Source organism: Adiantum capillus-veneris, chromosome 26, assembly GCF_014529385.1.
Source record: "Adiantum capillus-veneris isolate H3 chromosome 26, ASM1452938v2, whole genome shotgun sequence".
NCBI lineage: Eukaryota > Viridiplantae > Streptophyta > Polypodiopsida > Polypodiales > Pteridaceae > Adiantum > Adiantum capillus-veneris.
In genome coordinates, this window is record NC_140956.1 from 101,041,427 (window position 1) to 101,057,303 (window position 15,877).

Here is a 15,877-nt window from a genome sequence, read left to right on the forward strand (position 1 = left end):
GAATTAATTGTGGTTCTTGCTAATACTGCAATAAGATAGGATGGTGAGAGTAGACATGCGTCCCACATTTACTAGCTAGAATTGTTTGGGGTATGTGTGATCATTGATACAACGGGTGCCCAATGCAAGAGAGAGATACAATGCGTGATGAATCCATTCTCATATGTACTTTGGAGTTCGAGATAGTATGGCTGAAATCCTTGGTTGTAGTCTCTGTCGTTGTTGTCCCCCTCTAAATCTAATTGTTTGGAGGACTCAAGGGACAATCTAGCACCTCTATCTCCATAGGGGGGTTTCTAACTCTAATCCAATGATCTTGTGTGTCATGGAGGCCTTGTCTCTAAGCAACTGAGAGATCATAGATAACAAGGGCCTCTCAATACCCCTCCACACATTTTGACCCATAGAGGGTCCCAAAACCTGAACCCCATATAACATAGCTAAAGCTACCAAGGTATCAAAGAGCCAAAGACTTGTTCTGGTTTTCTGGAACTGAACCTGCAAACACATCCTCTCCATCCTCCCAAGGCCGCATACACTCTGGTCAGTCTAGTAGTCTCTGCTACTTGCTTCAAAGAAAATGTTGGCCCAGTGAAGACTACCCAAGATAAGTGTATGCATCTGTGTACTCCACAGTCTCCTAACCATAAGTGAATATAGGTTCTGATCTTTTGATCCACTGTGGTGTGGTGTTAAACACCATAACCTTGGTTTTACCAAGGTTTATAGACAATCCACTATCCTCCACAAAGCTATGCAATGCCTCCAAATGTCATTTCATACCCTCTGGTGAGTCAAAGATCATCACAATATCATCATCATATAACAAAAATGGAATCCATGTCCCTTCTAGCTGTGCACCTCTGTCACCCTCTATGTCAATGTAGTCAAAAACCTCATCTATATACATACCAAAAAGAGTAGGAGACAATGAACAACATTGTTCACTCAAATAGTGGAGTGAACTAAATTAGATATCCCCTCTAAAGTGTGTACATGATCCCCCAAATCAAATCAATGGGTACTCCCTTATTGTGTAGTCTACACATCAATCTAGATTTGGGCACCATGTCAAATGCTTTGAGAAAATCCACAAAGCTACAATAAATCCATCTCCTATGTGCCCTACCCTCCTCAATGATGGACCATGGATCTGAGTGTCAAATATGGGCAATAGTGGAGAAGCCTCTCCTAAAACCGGCATGTCTTGCTGCCCATATGCCCTCACTGTGTGCCCATCCACTCAACTACTACTGAAGGATAGATGCATACAATCGTGTCAATGTGTGTCCAATCATAATAGTACAGTAGTTTCTTGGCTCCGTAGGATCAATGCTTGAGGATGCCCGACATTGGGTGTTGTTCACGAAATTACTGCATCGATTGCTAGAGCTTCATCAATGTCCGCCTCTATAAATAGTTGTACTGGGTGTATCCCATTTTGTGCTAGCATAGCCTTGATCCTCTGATGGAGCCTCCGTCAATGTTGGGGTCACCCTTGTAGATGTGGACATCTAGCTCTCCCAAATTCAATGGCTCAGTCAACTAATATACCTCTAGTATAAGTGTGCTATGACGTCTTCTTTAAAGCAAGCTCATTTGGTTGCTCATTCCTTGCTCTAAAGAAGTCAGTAATATCCCTCTATGAATGTCTCGCATTGTCTAATCTCCTTAAGAGACTCTCCCTATGTCTGCGCAGCTCTACCAAAAACAACTCGAGGCTTTCGAGCTCGACAAACGTCAAAATGCTTTTTCATCTTGAATTAGTAGTTTTTTGAATTTTGTTTGAGAGCTTAATTGGTGATCCTGTTTATAATTTGTTTGAAATGGATGGTATCTATTTTAAACCTATCTTGGTGCCGATTTGAATTTTTTGACTTTGGTTTTAATATTGGTTTCAATGCTTGGTGATTTTCTTCCGGGTGGAGTAGTGAGAAATGATGTTTTGGTATTGTTTGAACCTTGGAATGACGCAGACGGGATGTATGGGGATTTTTTATTGTATGCTTGAAAACCACGAAACGACATAGACGGGATTTTTGGGGAGCATTTCATTGTATTCTAGAAAACCTCAAAACGACGCATCCTAAGATGTCTAGAGAGCTATTTTGAAAGGCTAGCATTTTCAGCCCAAAATAGCCAGTGCTTTCAGTTGTGAGCGATAGCGGATTTCCACCGCCGTCATCTTCGATGATAGATCTCAGCCCTAGCCTCATTGAGGACCTGTTCCATTGTGAGAGGTGCACCACCCTGTCTCTACATCTATCAAAACGTAGATCTCTTTGGGCCTAACCCTCTCTGCCCATCCGCTCAATTGTTGCTCAAGGATAGATGCATATAACCGCCAATGTGTGTCCAATCAGAATAGTACGGTAGTGACTCACCTATTTCCCAAGCATAATTTGTTAAGATAAGCAAAAAAATTTCAATAAAGAATCTATGTGGATCGTTTTACCTTTAACTAAAACCTAAAATTTTAAAACAGATCATTTTGATGGCTCCCACCTCAGGTCGAGTGGGGCTACTACTAACACTCAAGAGCATGTTACAAGTTACCGGAGTTCTAAGAGAGCAGATAGCAGAGGACATCATAGAGTACAAACAACTCCCCAATGATGAGTTGGAGGTGACCATATGCCAACTATAGGAGGTCTTGAGACCTTTACACCCAATCGAGGGCTCTTCTCAAGACCCTTTAGCAGGAGAAATACACAGGTTGAATCTCTTTTTATATAAAGGTCTTGAGAACTTTACGTCCAAACGAGGGCTCTTCTCAAGACCCTTTAGCAGAATAAATACACAGGTTGAATATCTTTTTATATAAAGTGTGTATGTATGTATATATATATTTGTGTACTTAAGTATATCATTTGGTCTCATCAAAATGTGATACACTCATGATAATAGTAGGACCCCTCTTCTAGAGCCAACTACCACTGCTTATCGCTAGTACTGGCCACTCAGCAGCCACCGGACGGTGAAGGTACACAACAGGACTAGGACACACAATATTAGTTCGGTATTTAATTATCAAAGTATAATATTTCCATAAACATTGATCCATTTATATTTTTTGTGAATTTATGCACATAGTGTCCCTTCTTGATGAGTTTGACGGCATACCTCTAGGACCTCGGGACCTTCTCGGGTCTCGACGTCGATGTCGACACGGGCACCCTCTTGATTGGGGTCCCATGCATCTCCCACGCCCTCACCAACAGGACTAGGTTTTGACCACCAGGGACCATTTCAAACGTATGTTGGTTTGTACGCTGTGACCTATAATATTGATGTGGACGGGCAGTGTTGAGCCCATTGGAGGTGGCGTCCTTTTTTGCCAGCGCATAGGGAAACTGTTGGAGCTGTACATGCCTTGACTTCACATACTTTGGCCGTATGTATTTATGTGTTGTTTCAAATGGTTTATAATTGTTCCCTTGTTCTAATCTATCTTCTTGTAATGCAGAGATCAACTAGATATCGACAAACAGCTTGTGATTGCTTAGCTACAACGCGAGTTTGGAGAGGACGGGACAAAAAAAATTCGGACAACGAATGGCCAAGCTATTACGACATAGGCAGGACAATGCATGGTAAGTAACTACTCGCACGCACACACACAAACACACACACACACACACACACACACACACACACACACACACACACACACACACACACACACACACATATATATATATATATATATATATATATATATATATATATATATATATATATATATAGAGAGAGAGAGAGAGAGAGAGAGAGAGAGAGATGAAATGTTGTATTAAATGTCTAAAAAAGGCCAACATGACCTATGAGACCAAACTGATACAATCTTGGTGGATCTAATACAATGTGTGGGTACAAAGAATACAATGCCAAGGTTGAGAACTGCAAAAATGCTAACTTCTTAGGGCTAAAAATTGAATTAGCTCGGATCTAGTACTCCCCACAAACACTAGGACACTTACTTCACTTGAAAGAACTGAACTAAAATGAAAGAAAGAGAGAGAAAAGAGAGGAAATAGGGATGTTGGGTCCGAACCCTCAAGGGCCCCCTTGCTTTGTTGTGAGAGCACGTACTTTCTTTAATCTTGCACAAATGCTCATACAATAATTGAATGCTGGGATGTTGAAAATGTTGGAATGCTCGAGTGAGAACCAAGTGAATAGAGGCCCATGAGGGGTCTCTTGGGCCTCTATTTGCTTGGTTCTGACCGCATGAGATCCTAGGCTTAAAAAGACTATATATTGAGCTAGAAACGTCAGATTCTAGCATTTTAAAATGCTATCCTAAGGGTTTTGGACGTTTCAAATGCATCCATGGTATTATTTTTGTATTTTGTAAACATCTCTTATGTGTTTTCTCTCATTTCACATCACATCACTCATTTAGATTCAGAGACATGGATTTTTGTGCACACTTAAGTTGAGCTCTCAAAAAGTATTTTGTACGAGCATGCATTTAAGTGATCGAGCAATTTTTTTTTGTACGAGCATGCATTAAAGTGATCGAGCAACTTTTATTTTGACACACCAAAGGGCTCACAGGGGGAGATGCTTATCCCTTCAAAATATTATCCATGTTACATGGTCAGGCAAGGGCCGTGTACCATTGAGCAAGAGCCACACATAGGCATCACCATGGCCACCTAATTGATGCACCATGTGCTAGGAACTACAGAGAGAACTTGTAGCGACCATCTAGGAACCTCCTTCCCAAGTGACCCACCCGAGGAGGAGGATGCACTTGAGTGTCCAAGGGCAAGATCCCTAGAAACATGAACATGAGGTGAGCACAAGGTGTCCCTCTAGATTGTGACCTAGCGGGGGATTTGAACCCACAACCCGTAGGTTGAGAGGCCAAAGCCTTACCATTAGACCAACTCTTTAGGGATGATTGAGCAAACTTTTACGTATGTACTATGAGAAATAGAATTGAAAAAAACCACTTTTGTGTTTTCCAAGATTACCTCTCTCTATGTTGAGTTGTCATTCCTTACAAGGCTGCCCAAAATTGAGTCCAAATTTCTCCTAGTGCCAACTCCTTCCCTATCCGCATAAGAGGCAAGTAGATCTTTCTACTCAAGATCTAGGTTCTTTCATATCTGATGTCAATCTTCCTTCAAAGACATGGCGTGCAAGGTGGGATCTGGTAAGTCCATGGTCGGGACTCAAAGATTCTTCACAAATAATATTGGGAGAGGTTCTTGGGGTTCTAGAGTTCTTGGGGTTCTTGGTTCTTCTTTAGGTACAGAACTTTGATACCAATGCCAGGTGCAACGTAAGTGTTTAAGGATTTAGTTCGGATCAGGCTCACATCAGGCTCACCTCCCAACTATAGAGTCAATATGAGCTTACCCCCAAGCGTAAGGGCCTACAGCCAGTGGGCTAGCCTCTATCGCAAGAGCCGGTGTCCCATACCAACGAGCCCACACCAGTATGGGTGTGCAAACTCTTAGACATGTAATGGATGGACATCAGGTGCACCTCCCAACAATAGAGCCAATAGGGGCTAGCCTCTATCACAAATGCCACTGTACCATGCCAATGAGTCCCACACCAATATCGATGTGTAGAGTCCTAGATACATAATGGGTGGACATCAAGCTCACCTCCCAACCATAGAGCCAATATGGCCTCACCTCTGAGCCTAAAGGTATGGAGCTAGTGGGCTAGCCTCTAATGCAAGAGCCGGTGTCCCATGCCATCGAGCCCACATAAAAGTAAAATAAATATAAATATGTAGTACCTAATTCTATTTGAATAAAAAAATAAAGTAGGAGAGTTTGTTCTTACTAATTCAGGGTTTGGGTATGAATGGATTGGAGTGCTTATTCTCTTTTGTGGTACTCTATTTTTTTAGGGTTTAGTCAAACTCGAGAAGAGGTCAATGATCAATTCGATCTCTTCATTGCTTTGAGAAGCTCTTCAATTGTTAAGTTTGCATCAAGAGAGAGAGAGTGTTTGAATTAGGCTCACATGAATACTCAATGTCTAGCTCTAAGGCTAGATCTTCCGTTTCATCATCCATTGCATCAATGTCGCTCTCTTCTTTGTTATAGTTGTCATCATTTGCTAATGCTGCTAGGAGATGGGAATGTATAAAAACTATGTCATTCTCTTGAGTTACATTATCTGAGATTCCATCTGAGTTGGCGGTGTCAAATATCTGACGTCCTTGAGGATTGAGAAGCATGACTTGCCTCCATGGACTGAGAGAATCCGGAGAACTATAGAAGAAGGCCTGCTAACAATTTGCGGACAAAATATATGGTTCTTGTGTTGTTCGTAATGGTTTTGAAGAGTTAACTGTCCAAAAACTAGATGGCTCCTGACTTAGTGTGGCTCTAGCCCCTTTATACTCAGCACGAAACCAATCAATCTCCAATACAATTTGTTTTTCCAGGGATTTCATTGATGTAATCACGATCGAGTGCTTACGTTAATAACTCTAGTATTTACACAAGAAAATCACGTGATCACGTTAATTGTTAACGTGATCTTGATGGTGACCTGCAGAAACCAATAGAGCCGGTAGGCCCGCCAGGCTTTCTCATTTTCCCGGCGGGCCCCTGCGGGCTATAGGGTTTTCCCGGTGGGCCCGTCGGGAAAATGAAAAAGATCGGCAGGCCCGACTGTATATAGTAAACCTCTTCTTACCTTTGCATTTTAACTAGGCAAATCCCTGGGGAGTATATCCGAGTGCCGGGTATAGTCATCTCCTTGTGAATTGACCTAAGGTTACAGAGTCACAGGTCCTTTTTTTGGGCTGAACGTGATTCTTAATTTGGTAACCACTTCTAAAAATATTTAAACCCTTCACCTAACATAAAGGTACTAAACCAAAACAATTGAGAATTTGGAGAGTCATGCTCATTGTGACGAAGCCTTTGGTCCACAAAAGGGTTGTAGTTGGTTTTAGAAGATGAGTTTAAATAACGAGTTGATTGTCAAGGGTCGGATGCCTTGTACTAGTGTATTGGGTATATAATGATCCTTGAAGTCTTGCATTTTTCACCATCATAGATTTGAATTGATATACATTTCCACTGCACAATATGAGAGCTATAATCCTTAATTGGGTGAAATTAGCTTTTATATATTGAACTGGATGCATAAGGGGGCTACAATCCTTGATTGGGTACAAGTAGTCCTCAATTGTGTAATTGTATTGAAGATTTCATTGCCTTGTTTTATGCATTGGTTTATATAGGGAGTGAATTATGTATTATAATTAAAATATTGTTAGTGCATGAGATGGTCAATCATCGACATTATTTCTTTCATGTGTGTTTTGCAAATAATTATCATCATTTCAATGTAAATGTTGATGATTCTTTGTAGCATGTGAAAATAGTTGTGTCTTATTGTTTTCAAATCGCAGAGGATATATAACTAATCATTATATTTATAATTGCATTGACAATTTCATATTATTTTTGTATCCATAATGCCATGTAGAGAGTGCATTGCAATGTGTATGTTCTCTTAGAACATATGTGGTCGATATGTGGAATTGACTAGAGTGCATTGCAAATCTCATATTGTGTAGATTTGATTGCTTTCTTAGTGATTGTTTTTCTAATATAAATTGAAAAGTTTTTTAATTTATTTTAACTGCACATCTAGTTCTTATGTCCGCAGTATTAAATTGAAATCAATGGAGAAAAATGTCGGCATAAGTGATACGAAGAAGGCAAAGAATTAAAAAGTCCCTAGCAAACATGGGTTTTGAATCTCAAATTAAAAATATTGTAGAAGTTGTTTTTGAGAATGAGAAATACTCAAAATTGCCAGATTTATTGAAGCGAATGATGGATGGAAGTAAAGTGATCATATTCATGGAAACAAAAAGAGGTTGTGATCAAGTTACTAGACAACCTCCAATGGATGAGTTTGCAGCTTTATCTATCCATGATGATAAGAGTCAAGCTGAACGAGATTGTCTTCTTTTTGAATTTAGATCTAGCAATAGCCCTATAATGACAACAATAGATGTTGCAACTCGGGGTTTGGATGTGAAGGACATAAATCACAAGAAAACAAAACAGCAACAAAGACCGCACCGACATTTACAATGAGGTCATGTCAGAGAGGACATGAATTCGGAGGGGGGGAGTGTTGACCCATGGGTCAACAACACGACATAACTCAATTTCCTTACCAAAGTCTTATTTTTTGATAGTTATGATATGAAGCGGATTATGGTTAAAAACATCATTTATAATGAGTAGTTATTGTAGTTGTAGAAGCCGGGGTGCAATGGCACTTCCAGATTGTAAATATGAAGCCATTTGACCCCTTGAACTCTATTTTGATTTAACCTATGGTAGCCTTAGTATATAAGGTACCTAGGTCATTTTGTAAAGAGAACTTAATCAGAATAAAAGTTTTAAGCTGTCATTGACCGTGTGTGAGAGAGAAAGAGAGAGAGTGTGCGCTTTATCCTAACACTACTTCTTGCCTCCTCATCGCATTGGAGATTCAATTGCACCATCACAATTGGCTCGAAGAGAGCTACACAACAATGCCAAGCATTCCTTGCAAACTGGAGCACGTGTGCTAATGCATCTACGAGCTATTTGTGGTTGTAAGTGTATCAAATGATGTCTGTTTTTTGCGTGCAAGTAGTCATTATAATTGTGGTGACACTAGGTAGCTCCACAACAAAGATAGTCATTGATCTCTCTCTCTCTCTCTCTCTCTCTCTCTCTCTCTCTCTCTCTCTCTCTCTCTCTCTCTCTCTCTCTCTCTCTCTCTCTCTCTCACGACCCCCTCTCACCTCTCGACGTACCTACAAAGATGGTCATATGTGTGTGTGTGTGTGTGTGTGTGTGGCTCAACAAAAAATACCCAACGTGCCCAATTAGGGCCCTCTATGATATTAAGCTGCAGCCCGCCGGGCTTTAGGGTTTTCCCGGCGGGCCCGTAGGGAAAATTCATAAGCCCGGCGGTCTTTTTGTGGGTTTCCAGGTTGCTCTGAACCGGCTTGTTTGTGATCATGTTAACTGTGATTATGTAAATGTGTCAACAAGACCTTGTGATCACACAAATTAAATCCCTGGTTTTAACATAAGATATTCAAAACGGTTTTTAAAAAAATTCAAAGTTAATAGCGTCCATATTTCTATATATTTATAAAATCTTATTACCCACTTGGAAGTATGGAAATTGAGTTCATAAATACCAACTACGGTTTCCACATAGCCAATCTCCTCATCAATAGGGTTTGTATCTCTTGCACTTGCACGTGATTGCTACCTAAAAGATGAAACAATGCAAGAGTCTTGAGTAACGCATTGTTGATCAATTTTGCTGAATCAAAGGGATTGTCCTCCATATACCCACATAATTTTATATGCGGATACCTAAAAGTACAGAGCCGAGTACATAAACTCGAAGTAAGATTATTAGAAATTCAAACAACTTCGTAATATACATTCATAGAAGAATTAATACTTATCTATCACAACCAAATCCAGTCTCTCTCTTCTCATCAGTGATGTCTTCTCCCTTCAAAATTACATCTCTAATACATTTAGATAACCATGAGACAATGGATGGAGGTTCAATCTTGGTAGATTTTCTAGCCCTTCCCCTTCTTTGTGTGCTGCAAGATTCTTGGTACTCTTCAAAAAATCCTTCCATACAATGTGAGTTGTAATTAAAAGCATGGATATGTTCAAGCGTTCTTCTGCTATAAGCTTGGAAGGAATGCCTTTGCCACATAATACCTGAGCTGACAATGTAGGAGACTCTTCCATTGTCCATCTCTAAGGAGCAGCTATGTCGACATGCTCAAGGTACTCTAAAAGGTAATACATGCACTCTCCAAGCACCCATCCCTTGGCCATTGAACCCTCTGGTCGTGCTCTTTGGCAAACAAGCCCCTTTAGAACTCCCATAAATCTTTCAACCCAAAACATCTAACGAGTGCTAGCAACACCTACAATCTCTATCTCACCCACGAGACAAATTAATACATGGATCTGGATATTGAAAAAGTATGTTGATAACTCTTTCTCTGCCAAACAAAGGATCTCAATGTATTCCCTTTCCTTTTGCAGTATTGATCTTGTATCAATATCCTTAGACGTGATCAATCTATAAAAAAAGAAAGAATAATGTGTGAAATCTTTATTAAAAGTACATATACAAACATCCGCAAGCTATACACATACCTTGCTAGCTTACCTACATGATAGATAATATCTCGGATACCACTTGTTAAGAAGCCATCAATAACAAGGGGGAGAACATGCTACATGTATCAAATTACAATCAAATTAGTATATATTAGTTGGAGGAAGGAGTTGTGTTTAAAATTTTGATATTTTAAGTCGTTTCAAGCTGCTTCTATGTCTTTCAAACCAATAAGATGTTTCCACAAAGAGTGGCCTACATTATGAATATGTGCATATGATCAAGAAGATGAGCGATCTTCAAATCTTTCCAATATTCCAAAGAAGATGTGCATAAGATCAAGAAGATGAGTGATCTTCAAATCTTTCTAATACTCCAAAGAAAACCATACAAAGAAAGAGGGAGTTAGAGAGGGTCGTCCTCAAGATCGGTCATCATCTTTGTCACTTGTAAGCTCTGACTCTGGATTGATTATGGGCCCTTCGATCCACTTTAGGTATATATCTATGGGTGTCATCTGTTTTGGACATCATCCGCTCTCGAGCTTTCCACTGAAATGTCTAGTTTGTGTTCTTTGGCATAGAAAATGATCTTTGGACAAGAATCATCTGTGTCAAAGGTATATATTTTTATTGAGATGCTTATCATACGTAGATTTCAACCAATCACCACATAAGGGAAAAGCTTTATAACCTTTGATTGAGCACCCTACATCCATAGTAAAATATTAAGTATGTGATAAAAAATAGAATAAAATAAAATGTATCTGCATGTATTACTTAAACACAAACCAATATCGACATGAAATCCGTAGCCGAGAAAGTCTTCTATAATCCATGCTAGAATTCCTTGAACTTGAAATCTCCTTTCATTTTTTGGTTTTGACATGTCAAGCATGTATATGCCTCTCCACAACTCTTGTAGGTCGTCAATTAGAGGTGCCAAGTATATATTAATCTTTTTAACTTGACGTTTTCTTGGCATAATAAGAGATAAAAGTAAATTCTTTTTTGTTAAACAAATAAAACATGGCAGATTGTAGTTAACTAGAACTACTGGCTAAGTAGACCATTTACTTGAGTGCATGGAGGATGGATTCACACCACCCAAGCCAACATCCATCTTAATGTGCCATGGTTTTGCTTCAAACTCAGGCCATTTTGTATCGATATGTTTGAAAGCAGGGCAATATAAGGAAATTCTCATAATCCCATCCGTACTTGGATTCTTTGCTCCCTAGTCCATAAGTCTCGCTAAATTTGGGGCTCAAAAGATGTGTTGTATACCAGGTGCCAATGGAAAATGTCGAAGCACCTTATGAGGGATTCATCCACTTGTATGTTTATAACAAGATGTTTTACATTTTGAACATGCCTTTTAATTTTTGTATTCATCTCTATACAATCGTTGGGATATGCATGTACGGTGTTGTAATTGAGTCTAAGCTTGCTCAACATATTTTTCACTTCATCTCTTGATGTAGAGGGACGTCGTTTGAGATATGTATGGGATATGCATGTATCGAGTGTTGTAATTGAGTCTAAGCTTGCTCAACATCTTTTTCACTTCATCTCTTGATGTAGAAGGGACGTCGTTTGAGGGTAAGAACTTTTGAGATAGTAGCATGTGATATTTTGACAAAACACCACATACAAATTAGGTATTAAAACATTAAAAAATAATACAATAAACATTGAAAGCGGAGAAAACATTTACTTTAATAGTGCCAAAATGGATGCATTACTACAAGCATAAAAATCTTGGAGGTCCAGTAATCAAACTCGTGCTTAATCGTGACAAATTTATGCCTTTGTAGATTTGTTCAAGCGCTTCCACTCTTACCATAGCCCGAGTGAGATTTTTTGAGCGACCTAAAGCAGGATTACAACAAATGACATAGCATTATCAAGTGGTGAGGTCTCCTCTAGAGAAGTGTAAAAATAACCTCCTTTGAAGCTACTAGTAGTGAAAAGTGTTGGTACAAGGTACTACAAGAAGAAACTTCATAGGGGTTTAGTTTTATAAGCAAAAAATCTGCACGTGGTGCTACAAGAAGGAGCACTACAGGGGAGAAAAAGCTCCCCTAGAGCTACGTGTACCACCATGTTCCAGCACATAGTGCTACAAGAAGCAACAATGCAATGGCTTAATGGGAAGAGCTTAGGAAGTAAGAGTATTCACGATGACATAGCATTGTGAAGGGGGGAGGGATCCTTCAAAGAACTGAGAAAACAAATTATATTTCAAAGATGCATTTAGAACCTCGTGCCAACATGTGATGTTACAGGTAACATCGAATGAGCTTTTTTCCCTTATTCTTATCTTGTCCACATTGACTCAAGTGTCTAATAACCAATATCAAACCCTTGCAAAGGGAGAATTAATCCCTCGACACTAGGCATTGTCACGTGGTGATACATGGAACTACATAGAAGTTTGTTTTGCCCAACTCTTCTCTAGTCCAAAAGGGCCAAATATCTTGGAAGAGAAAATTACACCCTTTTTAGAGATGCTTGTAGTATCGTGTGTCGGCACATGGTCCTATATGAAGCTTTGCAGGGGCTTTATTACGTTGGGGTAAAGGCGGGTGCCTTACCTTGAGCTACACACTAGATTTGGATGCCCATTGTTTCACCTTATGGATTGAACATATACAAGCAATAAGGAGTACTCTCACTTCACTTTTGAGAGGTCTCACACCCACTCCCCATGTCATCTCTCCTCTTCCCCTTTATGCATTGTGCATGCAAGCATCATGCACTCACAAATTAGTATCTTTGTAGATTCCTACGTTACCATGTGATGACATGTGGTGCTATAGCACCATGGGAAAACACTCGGGGAGGTCACCTAATAAAAATGAAACCTATCACGTGACTTCAATAGAAGGGTATTTAAAGTTCTTGAAACTTACAGAAATATATATACAGAAGGGCATTATTTTTTCAAATTTGAAAAAAGCTTACAGATTTTAAAAGAAAAGGGTATATTATATTCTTAACAAAATTCACAGATAAGGGGTTTTACAAACATGTCTTGAACGCACGTGATATGGTAGTTTTACACATAGTGAACTCCCCGAGGGAAAAGGGTATATTATATTCTTAACAAAATTCACAAATAAGGGGTTTTACAAACATGTCTTAAACGCACGTGATATGGTAGTTTTACACATAGTGAACCCCCCGAGGGAAAACGGATGGTGCTACAAGAATCTCCACAAATTGGTTAAATGAGCCCCTTTGAATCTTACTATAGCACTAAGTGCCGACACATGGTGCTATAGGAAACTCTACAAAACGCTTAAATTAGTCCCTTTGAAGCTTTATATAGCACCACATGATGACACATGTTGCTACATGCAGCTCCATAAAGTGCCTTAATTAGTCTCTTTAGAACTTCCTTTAGTACCACATGTCGACATGTGGTGCTACATGAAACTCCACAAAGCCCTTGAAGTAGCCTCTTTGAAATTTCTTTTAGCACCACATGTCAACAAGTGGTGCTACAAGAAACTCCATAAATCTCTTAAATTAGCCTCTTTGAAGCTTCCTATAGCACCACATGCTGACACGTGGTGCTATAAGCAGGTCCATAAAGGGATTAAATTATCCCTTATGAAGCTTCCAATAGCACCACGTGCCAAAACGTGGTGCTACAAGCAACTCCGCAAATGGATTAAAGCCCCTTTGAATATTCCTATAGCACCATGTGCCAACACGTGGTGGTATAGAAAATTTAACAAAGTGCTTAAATTAACTGCTTTGAAACTTCCTTTAGCACCATGTGTCAAGGTAGCTCCAAAAATCACTTTAATTAGCCTCTTTGAAGCTTCTTATAGCACTACATGCTGACACGTGGTGCTACCAGCAGCTCCATAAATTTCTTAAATTAGCCCTTATGAAGCTTCCAATAGCACGACATACCAACGCATGGTGCTATAAGAAACTCTACAAATGGCTTGAAGTCTCTTTGAATATTCCTATAGCACCATGTACCGATGCGTGATGGTACAGGTAGCTCCAAAAATGCTTAAATTAGCCTCTCTGAAACTTCCTTTAGCACCACATGTCGACACATGGTGCTACAAGAAGCTCCACAAAGTACTAAAATTAACCTCTTGAAGCTTCGTAGAGTAGCATGTGGCTTCCAATAACACCACGTGGTGACACGTAGTGCTACAAGCAACTTTGCAAATGGCTTAAACCCCCTTTGGATATTCTTATAGCACCATGTGCCGACATGTGGTGCTACAAGCAGCTCCACAAAATACTTAAATTAGCCTCTTTGAAACATCCTTTAGCACCAAGTGTCGACACATGGTGCTACATGGAACTCCACAAAGCACTTAAATTAGCCTCTTTGAAAATTCCTTTAGCAGCACGTGTTGACACGTACAAGCAGCTTCACAAAGCGCTTAAATTAGCCTCTTTGAAACTTTCTTTAGCACCACGTGTCAACACGTGGTGCTACAGGCAACTCCACAAAGTGCTTAAATTAGCCTCTTTGAAACTTTCTTTAGTACCTCATGTCGACACGTGGTGCTACATGCAACTCCACAAAGCACTTAAATTAGCCTGTTTGAAACTTCTTCTAGCACCACACGTTGACACGTGGTGCTATAAGCAGCTCCACAAAGCGCTTAAACTAGCCTCTTTGAAAATTCCTTTAGCACCACATGTCTACAAGAAACTCCACAAAGCACTTCAACTAGCCTCGTTGAAACTTCTTTTAGCACCACGTGTCAACATGTGGTGCTACATGAAACTCCACAAAGCACTTAAATTAGCCTCTTTGAAACTTCCTTTACCACCACGTGTCGGCACCTGGTGCTACAAACAGCTCCACAAAGCTCTTAAATTAGCCTCTTTGAAACTTTGTTTAGCACCACATGTCGAAACATGGTGCTACAGGCAACTGCACAAAGCACTTAAATTAGCCTTTTTGAAACTTTCTTTAGAACCTTGTGTCAACACGTGGTGCTACATGCAACTCCACAAAGCGCTTAAATTAGCCGCTTTGAAACTTCCTTTAGAACCACGTGTTGACACATTATCATGATATTATTTGACATATGATGAGAGAAAACAAGGCTTTGACTGATTTTGTTGACAAAAGATAAACTGTGAATAAAACTAGGATACTGAATTGGTAAAAATAGTTTGTAAAATTGTTCATATGTTGATAATTCGAGTGCTCGAAGAGAATTGTAAAAAAAGTCACCATTTGCTTTCTTAACAGATGAGCTTTAACATGGCAGTCACCGTTTTGATCTTCTTTGGCACCGCTATCCAAATTCTAATAATCGAATCCAAGATCCTCTATGTTGTAGCAATGCTTTGATATGTTGTGAGTAGAGAGTTTGGGTTGCCTTTCGACAAGGCTTGCCATTGACATATGCGTTTTAATAAACTTTGTTGTGCGTAGAAAATATTTCTTGCCTTGTCCATGAGCTTTTGATGGCCATAGCAGTGCTTTGAGTATAATCCCCAACATGTGACTGTATATCAAAATGCTGTAAAAATGAAGTGTTTTCCCCCATTGCATAGACAACATTTCAAAACGCTCCAAAATTTCCAAGCTCAACAATTATGCATTCAACTGTCCCATAATGTGTTTTGAAAGACCTGCTGTAGAACTACCTGTGAAGGCTACCAATAGAGCGTTTTGATATGCTACCTATTCTAGGAGAAACACTTTGTGCCCTGTGCTATAGGACATTGTT